Genomic DNA, 13,392 nt, shown 5'->3' on the forward strand with positions numbered 1-13,392 from the left:
ACGACAGTGACAGCAGGAGCAGGGGTCGAGGTCACAGAGAAGGATCAGAAGGAGCCACACCTTTGACTCTGAAGATGGAGTGGGGTGTGGGTGGGGAAGCCTCTGAAGGCCAGGAAGGTAAGGAAATTGACTTTTCCAAAGACTCTGTGCAAGAGTATAGCACCACACATCCTCTTGGTGTTAGACTTTCTGACCTCCACGCTGTGAGAAAATACATCTCAACGCTTTCAAGCCACCGAGTTGATAGCAATCATAGCGACAGTAGGAAGTGAATATTTGCAGTTTGCTAAGCAGAGAGTTCTTTAAACTTGTTATTATATCCAAAATGAGTATGATTTCTTTTTTTGCCTTTTTAAAAAAGATTACCTTTATTTTTATTGGAAAGTAAAATATAAAGAGAGACAGAGGGGAAGAACTTCCGTCTGTTGATTCACTCCCCAAGGGGCCGCAATGGCTGGAGCGGAGCTGAGCTGAGCCGAAGCCAGGAGCCAGGAGCCTCTTCTGGGATTCCCATGTGGGTGCAGGATCCCAAGTCCTTGGGCTGTCCTTGACTGCTTTCCCAGGCCACAAGCAGGGAGCTGGATGGGAAGTAGGGTTGCCGGGATTAGAACTGGCACCCATATGGGATCCCGGTGCATGCAAAATGAGGACTTTAGCTGCTAGGCTACCACACTGGACCTGGCATGATTTATATATATATTTTTAAAAGATTTATTCATTTTATTACAGCCAGATATACACAAAGGAGGAGAGACAGAGAGGAAGATCTTCTGTCTGATGATCCACTCCACAAGTGAGCCGCAACGGGCCGATGCGAGCCGATCCGAAGCCAGGAACCTGGAACCTCTTCCAGGTCTCCCACGTGGGTGCAGTGTCCCAATGCATTGGGCCGTCCTCAACTGCCTTCCCAGGCCACAAGCAGGAAGCTGGATGGGAAGTGGAGCTGCCGGGATTAGAACTGGCACCCATATGGGATCCCGGGGCTTTCAAGGTGAGGACTTTAGCCGCTAGGCCACGCCGCCGGGCCCATGGCATGATTTATATTAGCAGTAAAATACTACTGAAAAAACAAACAAATCAATCCAACCTTGTTCAAGTGTAACCTCCCGTGAATATCTTATTTTTGCCTTCAAGTTGAGAATGGTTGGTGTGGAGCTGAAGAGGAGTTGTACTAACAGGTGGATGGGCTGATTCTGTTGTCCCACTGATGTGGCCATGACTTTGCATCTCATTTTTTTAAAGATTTATTTATTTTTATTGGGAAGCCATATTTACAGAGAGAGGGAGATACAGAGAGAAAGATGTTCCATTTGCCGGTTCACTCCCAAGTGGTTGCAACAGCTGGAGCTGAGCCAATCCAAAGCCAGGAGCTGCTTCTGGGTCTTTGATGTGGGTGCAAGGCCCCAAGGCCTTGGGCCGTCCTCTACTGCTTTCCCAGGCCACAAGCAGGGAGCTGGAAGGGAAGTGGAGCAGCTGGGACATAAACCAGTGCTCATATGGACTCCCAACACACACACCAGGGGAGGATTTAGCTGCTAGCCTTGCATTTCCCTTGACTTCCATCTTCCAAAACTGCCCATCTATTTAAAGAGCGTTTGCTTTGTTGAGCTTAGGTGCTGTTGTTCATAAGCCTATTCAACTTGATGGAAATAAAGCACAAAATATTACCTCCAGGAATGCCATTTGCATATTAAATACTGGAATACTTTAAAAAATTTTATTCCTTTTTATTATTACCATTTTATTATACAGTTCCTTAGATGGTGGGATTTCCCTTATCCCCTCCCCAATTCCGCCTCCCCTCAATGAGTACCCTTATATAATTACTGTAGTATAGTTCTTCATACACAATCATATGTCCATCATTGTGGGCATGGACAATGGCAGAGAGTCCAGCATCCGATTGTCAAGATATAGTTAACGGTTTCGTTGGGAGTTCATCTCTGGAAGTAGAAATGCATACTGCATTGTATCCTCACATCTGGATATGATAGTCTCCATTACACAGTTACTATACATCCCCTTAAATGAAAAGCCACAAAACAAAATCAACAACAGGAAGAAAAAAAGAAATTAACAACACCATGAAATTAAATAACATGCTACTGAATGGCTAAAGTGTCGTTGAAGAAATGAAAAAGAAAATTATGAACCTTCTGGAAGAAAATGATGCTACTGTATGATCTATGCGTCATTAAAGAATTTAAGAGATGAAAGTGTTTTGAAGAGATGAAACTAATAAAGAAAATCAAAATCCATGAGATACAGTTTCCGTTGATCTTTGTTGGTGATCTGTGGAATACTTTTAAAACAGAAATCCAGAAGGTCAAACTTGCTTGTGATGTAGTATTATTTTGAACCCTTTCATGCTTGAAAAAATTATATATGGGAACATTTATCAAAACCATTTGAAGGTACAGCCAGGATCCTCATTTCTGAAGACAGGAATAGGAAGACATTACAAATAGGTAGATGTCTGCTACTTACTGCATAAGGGCCCAGTGGCAACATCTCAAAGCAGAATTGTTTTCAGTGAGTGATGAAGTAAGAATGTCAGGACATTCGATAAAGCAGATTTGTGGATTGGTGACTTCAGGCGTGTGCGTTTTGTGGAAATGTTGAACACTCAGTGGGCAGAATGGTCAGTTTCTTGCAGCAAGGCAGAGGTAGGTTCTTACAGGATGTCATTGGCAGCAGTTCCAGGCTGTTGTGATAGCTGCCAGCTCCTCTGGTTCCCTTTCTATGGTTAGGTCCAAGTTCCCAGCCTCCCATTGACTGTGTCTTGTCTGGCCAACTTGCACAGCTCTCTCAGAACTCAGTTTACCTCTTCCATTTTGTAGAATCTGCATTCTGCACCCAGAGGGTGGATTGGGAGCCCCTTCTGGCTGCGAGGGCTGCATTCCCATTTGCCCCGTGTTGTTCCGTTTGTTAGACTGACTTACTGTTTCCCTAGACAGAGGACAGCCTGCTTAAATGGAAGTGGCCGCAGCTTGTCCACCTTGGATTCTGTGTGATTAGTAAAACATAGCACATCATAGACATTCAATCAATTTTGAATGAGTGAACTGGGAGCAGTCTTTTTATACACTTGGAGTCAAGGCTCCTGCCCTTCACCCTCCTCCGTCCCCACTTCTTGTTCCATTTCTTGTCCTTTGATTGCCCTCAGTATGCATTCATTGGAGATTCTGGAAGTTCAAGTGAGTGCTGGTTGGGTGAGGGGCAGCCATGTCAAGTGCAGTTGTCGCTCCAGAACCTACACTTCTTTTTTTCTTTCACCTGCCTTTCTCAGGCCAACAGAGAGCATCTTCTCAGGATCTCTACATAAAAAGCCTCCAGCTACTGAACCTGCAAACAGATTAAATTCATCTAGATGAAATTCATTCACCTGCCTTTTGAGGGGTGCAAAACCTGGTGCAGGGACTCTTCTGAACTCACCCTCCAAGAACACCTATGTCCTTGGTCCTCTGAGAGGGAGCTCCCACCAGGCTAGGGACTGAGTGGGCTCAGAGCAGCGTCTCAGCATCCTGCCTGGCAGCTGGCAGCCCTTATACTGGCAGGGCTTGCCTGTAGGTGACTGGAGCAGTCTTTGTGGGACTGGGGCATTTATGGAGGATGAGAGCCTGAGTAGGACACACAGCCCCACCTCTCCTCAAATGTAAAGCGAGCCTTCCTCCCAGGTAAATAAACTGTGAGGTCCCACTTAGGTCTGCTTTTAAGTCCAGCCATGAAGTAAAAGCCTTTCTTCGCCATTTTACATGCTGTGTCTCCCTGCTGTATTTTGAATTAGTACAGCCAGTTGGACCCTTTGATGTTTTGGGGTGTGACGTGGATGGCAGTGAGTAAGGCTCACCGGCTTGGGAGCTTCTTGCTAACCTTCCTTTTTTTTCTCTTTTTTTTTTTTTTTTTTTTTTTATATATAATCCATTTTATTGTATTGTTGTTGACAATCTTTACATAGTTAACTATAGTTGAAGGAAAATCAAGAAAGAGAAGGAAAAAAAAAAAAAGGTTCAGGGGGATAGGGAGGTGGGCAATGCTATTATGTCCATATTGTTTCCATCATGTATCTGAGGTAAAAGGGGATATTGAGGGAGAAGCCCCACCCGGTTTCCCGCCCACCCCAAGTCCCATATGTGGGGCATGCTCTGAGATATGTGCTCAAGTGGAGTTAATAGTTCTCCAGTTATGAGTCACTGCCAGTTTCGCTCGATGAGGTGGTCCACTGATTGATATGGTCCATCATGAAGTCTCCATTTGTCCCATATTTCGCTGCCAACATGTAGCTGAGATGAATGATTGTCCTATTCTGTCTTCTGTCTTTTCTTGGTTAGAATTCTGAGTCCAGCAGTTCAAGTGGGGAGATCTCCAAAGATACTTTGAGGTATTCCCAGACCAGATTCTTGTATGTTCTAGCAAGCACAGGGCCCGGCACAGTCCATCACCTTGATCAGCTGGTGGTTGCAATTGCTGTGTTGGTTCTGTTTTCAGTCCCGAGTTGCACTGGAACCAATGGGTGTTGCAGTCCAGTCTAGTTCGGCCCTTACATCAACCAGTGGGAGCTGCAGCCTAGTCAGGGCGACCCACAATAACCCCCACCAAGCCTGCCCCCTACCCTGGTTTGCCAATTTGTGTAACAGAAGACCAGTCTGTCCCCCATCCCATTTGGCTCTGGTACTTGTCAATGGGTATTAAAGCTTAGTTCTATCTAATCGACTCAACCATCCAGCCCTCACAGATGTTGTTGAGTGCCTCTGTCTAGCCATCCCAGCCCCCGTCCTAGTTTTCATGCCCTCCCACGGGAATAGTGACCCAAGAAGGGGGAACCCACTTTTTCCCTCCCAGGTCTCTCTGTCCCGGTTTATGCACTCTTTTAGGTGGTCCTGTGATTTGACTCGACAGAATTAGTCCCCAGTGCCAGCTTCTGCCAGCTGATGCTGTGGCCCTGATCTTGTCCACATGCAGCGCACAGGTGTTGTAGCCTTGCTTAGTCGTGTCTGTCTCTATCCCAGCCCACACTCTCCAGTGGGAGTGGTTGTCCAGCGAGGGGACCAGCCCCTTAACCCCCCCGCCAGCTCTGCCCCTCCCTTCCTGGATCTCACGTGTGCTGGATGGGTGTTGCATTCATATCCAGTACAGGCAACCACGCCCTGGCGTTCCAGAATGTGTACTGGTTTTGTCGCAACCAAACCTGGCCCATTCCACACTCTGTTCTGGTGATCGGATTTGCCAGAGGATGACATGAACTGATTCAGCCTGGCCTGCTCCTGACCCATGCCGAATGCATGCCAGTGGGAAACTTTCCATGGCCTATTCTGGGCTGTTTCCAATCATGCTTCTCGCGCTTACCTGCAGGGACTGTGTCCTGCCAGAGGAGTTGCCCAGGCTCCTCCATCAGAACCCCTCCCAATGCCAGATTTTGCGCTTGCCAGGGGGTTCTTGAGCCAACCCTACTCAGTTCACCTCCTGTCCTAGCAGGAACAGTGGCTTTTCCTGGCTGGCTTTCACCCCATTCTGACTCTTGTTGTTGGATGTTTCAGCCCAGCCATGGCTCGTCCATACCCACATACAGCTCACACATGGCTCAGAAGGGGATTGAGACCCAGCCTAGTCAGTCCCACATCTACCCTGTTTCTCCATAACACCAGATGGTGCTGGGATCTGAACCGACCTGGTGCATCCAATCCCAGCCCACACTAGTGCCTCGGGTGACTGCAACTGTTTCCTAGATAGAACGCAGCCCCCATTCCAGCACATACACCCCTTGGTGGGAACCTCATCCCAGTTGTGGCTTCCCAGATTGGGACCGTTCCTAGCTGTAAATCACACACCTGCACGTGGTTGCTCTGAGGACCATTAGGTGCCAGCCTGCTACACAAGCCGGAGCTTATCTTTTACTTGATAGGTGTTCAAAGCTCAGCATTGTTAAGGGATTGGAAGTTCTTCAAAGGAAGAGTTACTGGCATTGGGAATCTTTAGGATTGACTCAGATCCCAGAAACAGTGGGGTCACTCTAGAGCTATCTCAGCAGCGATTCAGATGTCCAATACCCCAGAGCTCCCCGGCCGGGCGGCCAGTAGGCACAGCCTGGAGCCAATGGCTCACTGGCCGCCCTGGCCCAGCCCGCCATGAGCCATGGGCACATGGCGGACTGGGTTCGGGATCCGAGCTAGACGTCCTCTCCCGCAGCCCTCGGCTCGCCTCTGGCAGCCGGAAGTTAAATCCTGCAGGCCCGAGGTTGCGCCCCTCCCCAATCCCGTTCACCCACCACCCAATGAGGGTGTTGGGTGGGTCCCGGACATGCCCTGTCACGGAGGCCTCCCCCCTCGGCGTACTCACCCCAGAAGGAAGCAGGCCGCACCCAGGCATGTCCGGGCCCAGCCCGCCATGAGCCATGGGCACATGGCGGACTGGGTTCGGGATCCGAGCTAGACGTCCTCTCCCGCAGCCCTCGGCTCGCCTCTGGCAGCCGGAAGTTAAATCCTGCAGGCCCGAGGTTGCGCCCCTCCCCAATCCCGTTCACCCACCACCCAATGAGGGTGTTGGGTGGGTCCCGGACATGCCCAGTCACGGAGGCCTCCCCCCTCGGCGTACTCACCCCAGAAGGAAGCAGGCCGCACCCAGGCATGTCCGGGCCCAGCCCGCCATGAGCCATGGGCACATGGCGGACTGGGTTCGGGATCCGAGCTAGACGTCCTCTCCCGCAGCCCTCGGCTCGCCTCTGGCAGCCGGAAGTTAAATCCTGCAGGCCCGAGGTTGCGCCCCTCCCCATTCCCGTTCACCCACCACCCAATGAGGGTGTTGGGTGGGTCCCGGACATGCCCAGTCACGGAGGCCTCCCCCCTCGGCGTACTCACCCCAGAAGGAAGCAGGCCGCACCCAGGCATGTCCGGGCCCAGCCCGCCATGAGCCATGGGCACATGGCGGACTGGGTTCGGGATCCGAGCTAGACGTCCTCTCCCGCAGCCCTCGGCTCGCCTCTGGCAGCCGGAAGTTAAATCCTGCAGGCCCGAGGTTGCGCCCCTCCCCAATCCCGTTCACCCACCACCCAATGAGGGTGTTGGGTGGGTCCCGGACATGCCCAGTCACGGAGGCCTCCCCCCTCGGCGTACTCACCCCAGAAGGAAGCAGGCCGCACCCAGGCATGTCCGGGCCCAGCCCGCCATGAGCCATGGGCACATGGCGGACTGGGTTCGGGATCCGAGCTAGACGTCCTCTCCCGCAGCCCTCGGCTCGCCTCTGGCATCCGGAAGTTAAATCCTGCAGGCCCGAGGTTGCGCCCCTCCCCAATCCCGTTCACCCACCACCCAATGAGGGTGTTGGGTGGGTCCCGGACATGCCCTGTCACGGAGGCCTCCCCCCTCGGCGTACTCACCCCAGAAGGAAGCAGGCCGCACCCAGGCATGTCCGGGCCCAGCCCGCCATGAGCCATGGGCACATGGCGGACTGGGTTCGGGATCCGAGCTAGACGTCCTCTCCCGCAGCCCTCGGCTCGCCTCTGGCAGCCGGAAGTTAAATCCTGCAGGCCCGAGGTTGCGCCCCTCCCCAATCCCGTTCACCCACCACCCAATGAGGGTGTTGGGTGGGTCCCGGACATGCCCTGTCACGGAGGCCTCCCCCCTCGGCGTACTCACCCCAGAAGGAAGCAGGCCGCACCCAGGCATGTCCGGGCCCAGCCCGCCATGAGCCATGGGCACATGGCGGACTGGGTTCGGGATCCGAGCTAGACGTCCTCTCCCGCAGCCCTCTTGCTAACCTTCCTGTAACCTCCACTTTCTGCTTCTGTTGGTGCATGAGAGTCTGATTGCAGTGGGAATGGAGACAAAGGCCACACATGTTTGAGAACCTGCAGCATTCAGGCCAATGCATTTTCTAAGGCTGTTGACTCGAATCTTCTAATCTGTTCATTTTAAAGAAAGCAGTTCACAGCACTGTTTGTGTGCTCCAGGTTGCAGAGCAAACAGAGCTGAGATGATCAGAAAGCAATAAAGCACATGATGCATGGAAAACAGGTGGTGGAGGGTGAAACGGGGGCAATCCTCTCACCTGCGAGGGTGACTTGGCTGAGATTTCGGAAGGAACAGAAATAGCTGTTAAGGAGTTGGTTTTCTTTTTGTTGTTGTTTTGTTTTGTTTTTGGTCAGGTTGGGAGATGAAATCTAACTCAGGTAAAATGATAGCTTCCTCTTATCTGAAGGAAAGACTACCTCCCTCTTAGCCCACAGCAAACCTAATGCACCCTATTTCTTTCTTATTCATACATAATTTACAGGTTAAGCACACTGAGTGAAAATAATAAATGATAATAATAATAATAAATAACAACTAAAACACTACACTAGAAGTCAGGTAAATGTGATCCTATAGAACTCAACCCACTTCTCTGATGATGTGAAATGACAATGGTAGTTTCACTCATTCCCTAGTTTCATTCGTTCGCCCATCTCACTTATGAGATGCCCAGGCATTGTGATGTTGTGTTAGGCTGCTCTGTAACAGTGAGATGGAAGATCTCTGCCTCTCCTTCTCTTTGTAAATCTACCTTTTCGACAAAAGTAGATAAATTCTTGTTTTTAAAAAAGGGTGAGCTAAACTCAAGCACTGTGATACCATGACCATTGATCTGATAGCTGAGAAAAGCTGTAGTAACTAAAGGGCAGGTGGTGTATACAACATGGATACACTGGACACAGAGCCAGTTCACATCCTGAGCAGGGTGGCACAAGATTTCAGAACACTATTTTTCAAACGGTGTGTGGTTTAAACCTTCTGGGTGACTTCTTTCTGGAATTTTCATGGTATATCTGCAATGTATAGTTGACTAGAGTAACTGAAGCTCTGGAAAGTGAATGCCAGAGTAAATGGGGTGGGCTGGGGGGTATTAGCATAAATAGCACTAAAATATTGTAGTGACATTTAAAAGGGAGCAATAGGAGGGCTGTTTCATGGTCATTCTGGGCTAATTGCCAAAGGCACCCTATCAGCAGTGACTGCTTTATGTGTGAGGGTCAAAGAGGCAGGGCTTGACCAAAGGAGAGGGCAAGCAGTTGACAAGGGAAGGAGCAGGGCCAAACGAAGTGGGCAGAAGACGTAGCGAGCAAACTTATGTATTTGGGAGGAGAAAGAGCTTGAGGATGTCAGGCAAAGCTAGGGCATTTGCAGCTTATATCTTACAAGAGATAAGAGAATAGAAATTCTTCACTGTTGACAGTTGGAGCTTACCACAAAAGGGTTCAAACGCATGGTGGACAGCAAAACCTCAAATAGAATTTTGGATAAGCTGGAATGAGATAAAAACCATCAGATATTTTAAGAAGAGTATTCATTTATCTATAAGGCAGCAAGCACTAAAGAGAAAGAGAGAGAGAGGAAAGTGAGAAATTAACTTCCATTTGCCGATTTACTCCCCAAATGGCTTCAATGGCTGGACCTGGGTTGAGATCAAAGCCCGGAGCCTGGAACTCCATCCTGTTTTCCCACCTGGATGTCTGGGGCCAAGTGCTTGGGCCATTTTCTGTAGCTTTCCTTAGCACACTAGCAGGGCATCCATATAAGATGCCGGCATTGCATACAGTGGCTCAACTTTCTATGCCACAGTGCAGGCTCCCCAATACATTGAGAGCTAAACCTGTGATTTCTATAATAGGGCTTTTATTCTACACAAAGTGCTTTTATTTTGTTTTCCTTTTTTTTTTTTTTTCAAGTCACAGAGGGAAATACTGCAGTACTTACAGCGGATTGAATGGTCTCACTCGGGGAGCTTTCCTAATGGTAACACTTCCGTAATTGTACTTGTGGCTGCTTCACTTTGACTCACTAATTAATTTTCTTTTTTTTTATTTTTTATTTTATTTTATTTTTCACTAATTAATTTTCTAAAAGGACAGCTTCTAGTTGAGGGGTTTTTCCCAGACTTCCTCACTTCTAAGTGATACTTCAGAAAGTCAATGCCAGGCAAGCTGGTGATTTTAGACCAAGGACACCATGGAGGTTTAGCAGAGAAGTCAGCCAGAACAAAGCATTCATGTGTAACCGACTTCTAGTAGATAGACCTTAATATGCTTCCAGAACCCATAGATTCTGGTTGCCCTTCTGATCCTCCCAGGTCACTTTACTCTCCTGCTACCAACCATTCAGCTTGCCACTATTACAGAGTGGGGAATTAAGTGGCACCTCCGGGGTGGTTGTCACAGCCCTGTAGCATCCAGGGCTCACTCAGCACAGAAATGACTCAGTGGGGAACAAGTGCACCCAGAAGGCATTTAGACTATTTGCCCCAAAGCTGAGTCTGGCAGGCTTCCAAGCTCTGCCCTGCCCTAACCTCCAAGGAGGGCACAGGCCACTGTTTTACAAAGTCCATTGAAATGGAATCCCCTACTCAGAATTCGCCATTTGTCAGTTCAATGCATGCCATTGTGAGTCTGAATACGTCCTTGCCCCGTGAGTATTCTGTAAAAGGCCTGTTTGTACAGGGCTGATAGAAAGACATGAATGTGACGCAATGACTAGGTTCCGCCAGAACATAAGGATCAAGAAGCAAGGTTTTTCTAGACCCAGCCATGGATGGCAACTCCACAGCCAGGTGTGTGGGGGGCAATATGGGAAGAAGTGAGCAGGAGTAGTAAGAGATTCACCATGAAGGAAGGGAGAGTTGAGGATGTGGAAGCAAGAGTCCACTGGCGATGGAGCATGTCTATAGACTCAGGGGTCAGCGCCAACAAGAGGCAGGTGCCTGTCCTCCCCAGCCAACCCTCCCCCCAGTTCGTGTCTCATAGCATTACAGACACAGTTAGCTGCCAAGTTAGTGAATTAAGCCAAATTGAAGCAAAAATTACAGCAGACCTTAAAGTTAGCAGATAGCAAAAGTACCTAATATCATCTCCGGAGTTCTACATTGAAGGCTAAAGTGAAGCAACAGTTGGCCTGAAAGTAGAAATACGTGAAGCTAACAAGTCAATTTGAAACTGCGGACCTAGAAAAGTCCATGTTGTGAATTGGTGGAACTGTGGGTGGCGACCCTGAGAGAAGCAGACAAGAGCAGTGTAATGTTGAGTGAGTGACTACCATGTGCCAAGACCATGCCAAGGCCTGTGAATGATTTAGTTCTCAAAATTAATAAAGAGCAAAGTAGCCTTGTTTGCATTGTGGGGATAAGAAGACTGAAGCATGCCGGTCGTACAAGTAGTTAAGGGACAGAGATAAGGTCTAAATCCTGGTGTAGCTTCAGTGCCATGCAAATAGAGTAGAAAGAGCTCCCTGGAGGAGCAACCAGACATGTCTACGAATTTTGGTTCTACCAATCATCAGTCGTGTGACTTTGGACTAGTATCTCAGCCCTCTATAATAATATTTGTTCATTGTGTTCACCTCTACTATCAGTGTCACAATACTTATCCAGTAGGGTTGTTCTGAGTGTTAAATAAGATAGTAATTGTGATAATGCTGAACTCAAATGTCTAACAAATAAAAATGAGTGCTAGACAAAATCAGTGTCTCTTTTCATTCCTAAGCAAGCCATAGTAGGTCATTGCACTAGAGTCCTACGTGGGTGGTTCCATAGCTGCCCATACCTGAATTATTTTCCATAAGCAGAGTCAAGAAACTAGGAACTATGTTATCATCAAGACCTTATATCTGAGGCCAGGGCTAATATTTAGGGAATATCTGGTCTGTGTTGTATTGCTACACAGGTACCTCAAAAAGTTCATGGGAAATAAATTTATTTGGGTGCAAAAAAGTTTGTCATCCACATGTAAAAGTGAGTTTTCAAAAAGCTTGAGGAAAATATGTGCTGCGAAACAAAATCAGGCCTAGATTATGTCAAAAAACATTTTGTTGCAAAACATCTTTTTTCCCCATTTTTCATGACCTTTTTGAAATCCCTGTATATGACAAAATCCTTGAGATTGAGAGATTTATGAAGGAAAGATGCCAATCTAGCTCTCAGTTTTGGAGGCTGAACTGTCCAATAGTGGGCAGCCTCGTCTGTTTGTCTTCCAAGAGAGCCTTGTGGCTATGTCACAACATGGCCAATGGCATCATATAGTGGCAAGCATGCAAGAATGGCAGGTTTCACGTGAGGAGAGAGAGAGAGAGAGAGAGAGAGAGAGAGAGAGAGGGAGAGAGAGAGAGAGAGAGAGAAAGAGAAAGGAGGAGAGGTACCATGCTTTATAAAATCTGCTCTCGTGGCAACCAATTCAGTCTCATGAGACCTGACTCCTTGTGAAGCTGGCATTCGTCCCTTTCCAGGTGGTGTTCACATGATGGAATCACCTTCGTCTTGGATGCCCTCTTAAAGGTTCTGCCACCTCCATCTGAATACCTCCTGATGGGGGACCAAGCTTTCAGCACACAAACCCTAACCATGGCAGCCAGCATGCTCTGGTGTGCTCACAGCGCTTGTTAAAATTCAGAATGAAGCTCACATGGATTCTTAGTTGGTTATGGTCCAGAGCATCTCCCTGGGTCTCCTGTCACTCTTAGTCTCTGATTTCCTCTGCAGGGCCCCCTGTCTCAGGTCAGGCTCCAGGGTGTTGCTGGACAACGACAGCAGCTCCCTTCTGCCCAGTGTCTGCTGCTTTGCTTGCTACACATCCAGTCTCCCTGCAACAGGCGAAGTTGAAGGGCTGCATTAGAACTCCCTGCTGACGACCCCACACCCTTGGGTGGCAGCCAGCAAAGGCAGGAAGCATGTGTCAGGCATTTTGCCATCCTTTTACATGCAGAGCGATCAAAGAGAAAACAAGGGCAAGTTATAGGTTTTCCTCCTTCCTCGCCTCCTCTCTCTTCACCTTTCAAAAGTGACCTCATTAGAAGCGAGTTCATGTTTTCAGACCCATGGCAAAAATGAAAACATCCATGTTTATGAAAATATTATTCCAAAGTGGATCTGGGCCACATGAAGCTGGCCTAAGAGATAACATCGCCTTTCTCTGGGCTGAAGTCAAATTGCCTGTGGACTCTGAACCAGAACTGCTTGCAACGACAAGGACCACTTCTTAAAAATATTCTGCTGAAGACTCCTACTGTAGTGGGACCACCCAGTCTCATTCATGTTTGCTATCAGTCTGGATACAAGTGGCTCTGATTAGATCTTTGCATACAAAACTGTAGTTTCCTATGAGCTTGGCCATGAAGCCAGGAGCCATCTTAACCATCTCATTAGAGCTGTCACTATGGAGAATGGTTAAGTTACTGCGGAGTTTGGAGCCAAGGCTTTATTCACTTTGCAGTGGGCATTTGGGAAAAGGCTTCAGAGATCTGGCAAACACAGTGAAAGATTGTTTATGAATCATATTTATCCATCACTTACAGAGAGAAATACCCCCATCATATTTCCTTTTATATATAAAACTGTACAACTTGCCAAGGAATTCCCCATGTACATTCTTAGTCT

Source organism: Ochotona princeps, chromosome 1 (assembly GCF_030435755.1).
Source record: "Ochotona princeps isolate mOchPri1 chromosome 1, mOchPri1.hap1, whole genome shotgun sequence".
Lineage (NCBI taxonomy): Eukaryota > Metazoa > Chordata > Mammalia > Lagomorpha > Ochotonidae > Ochotona > Ochotona princeps.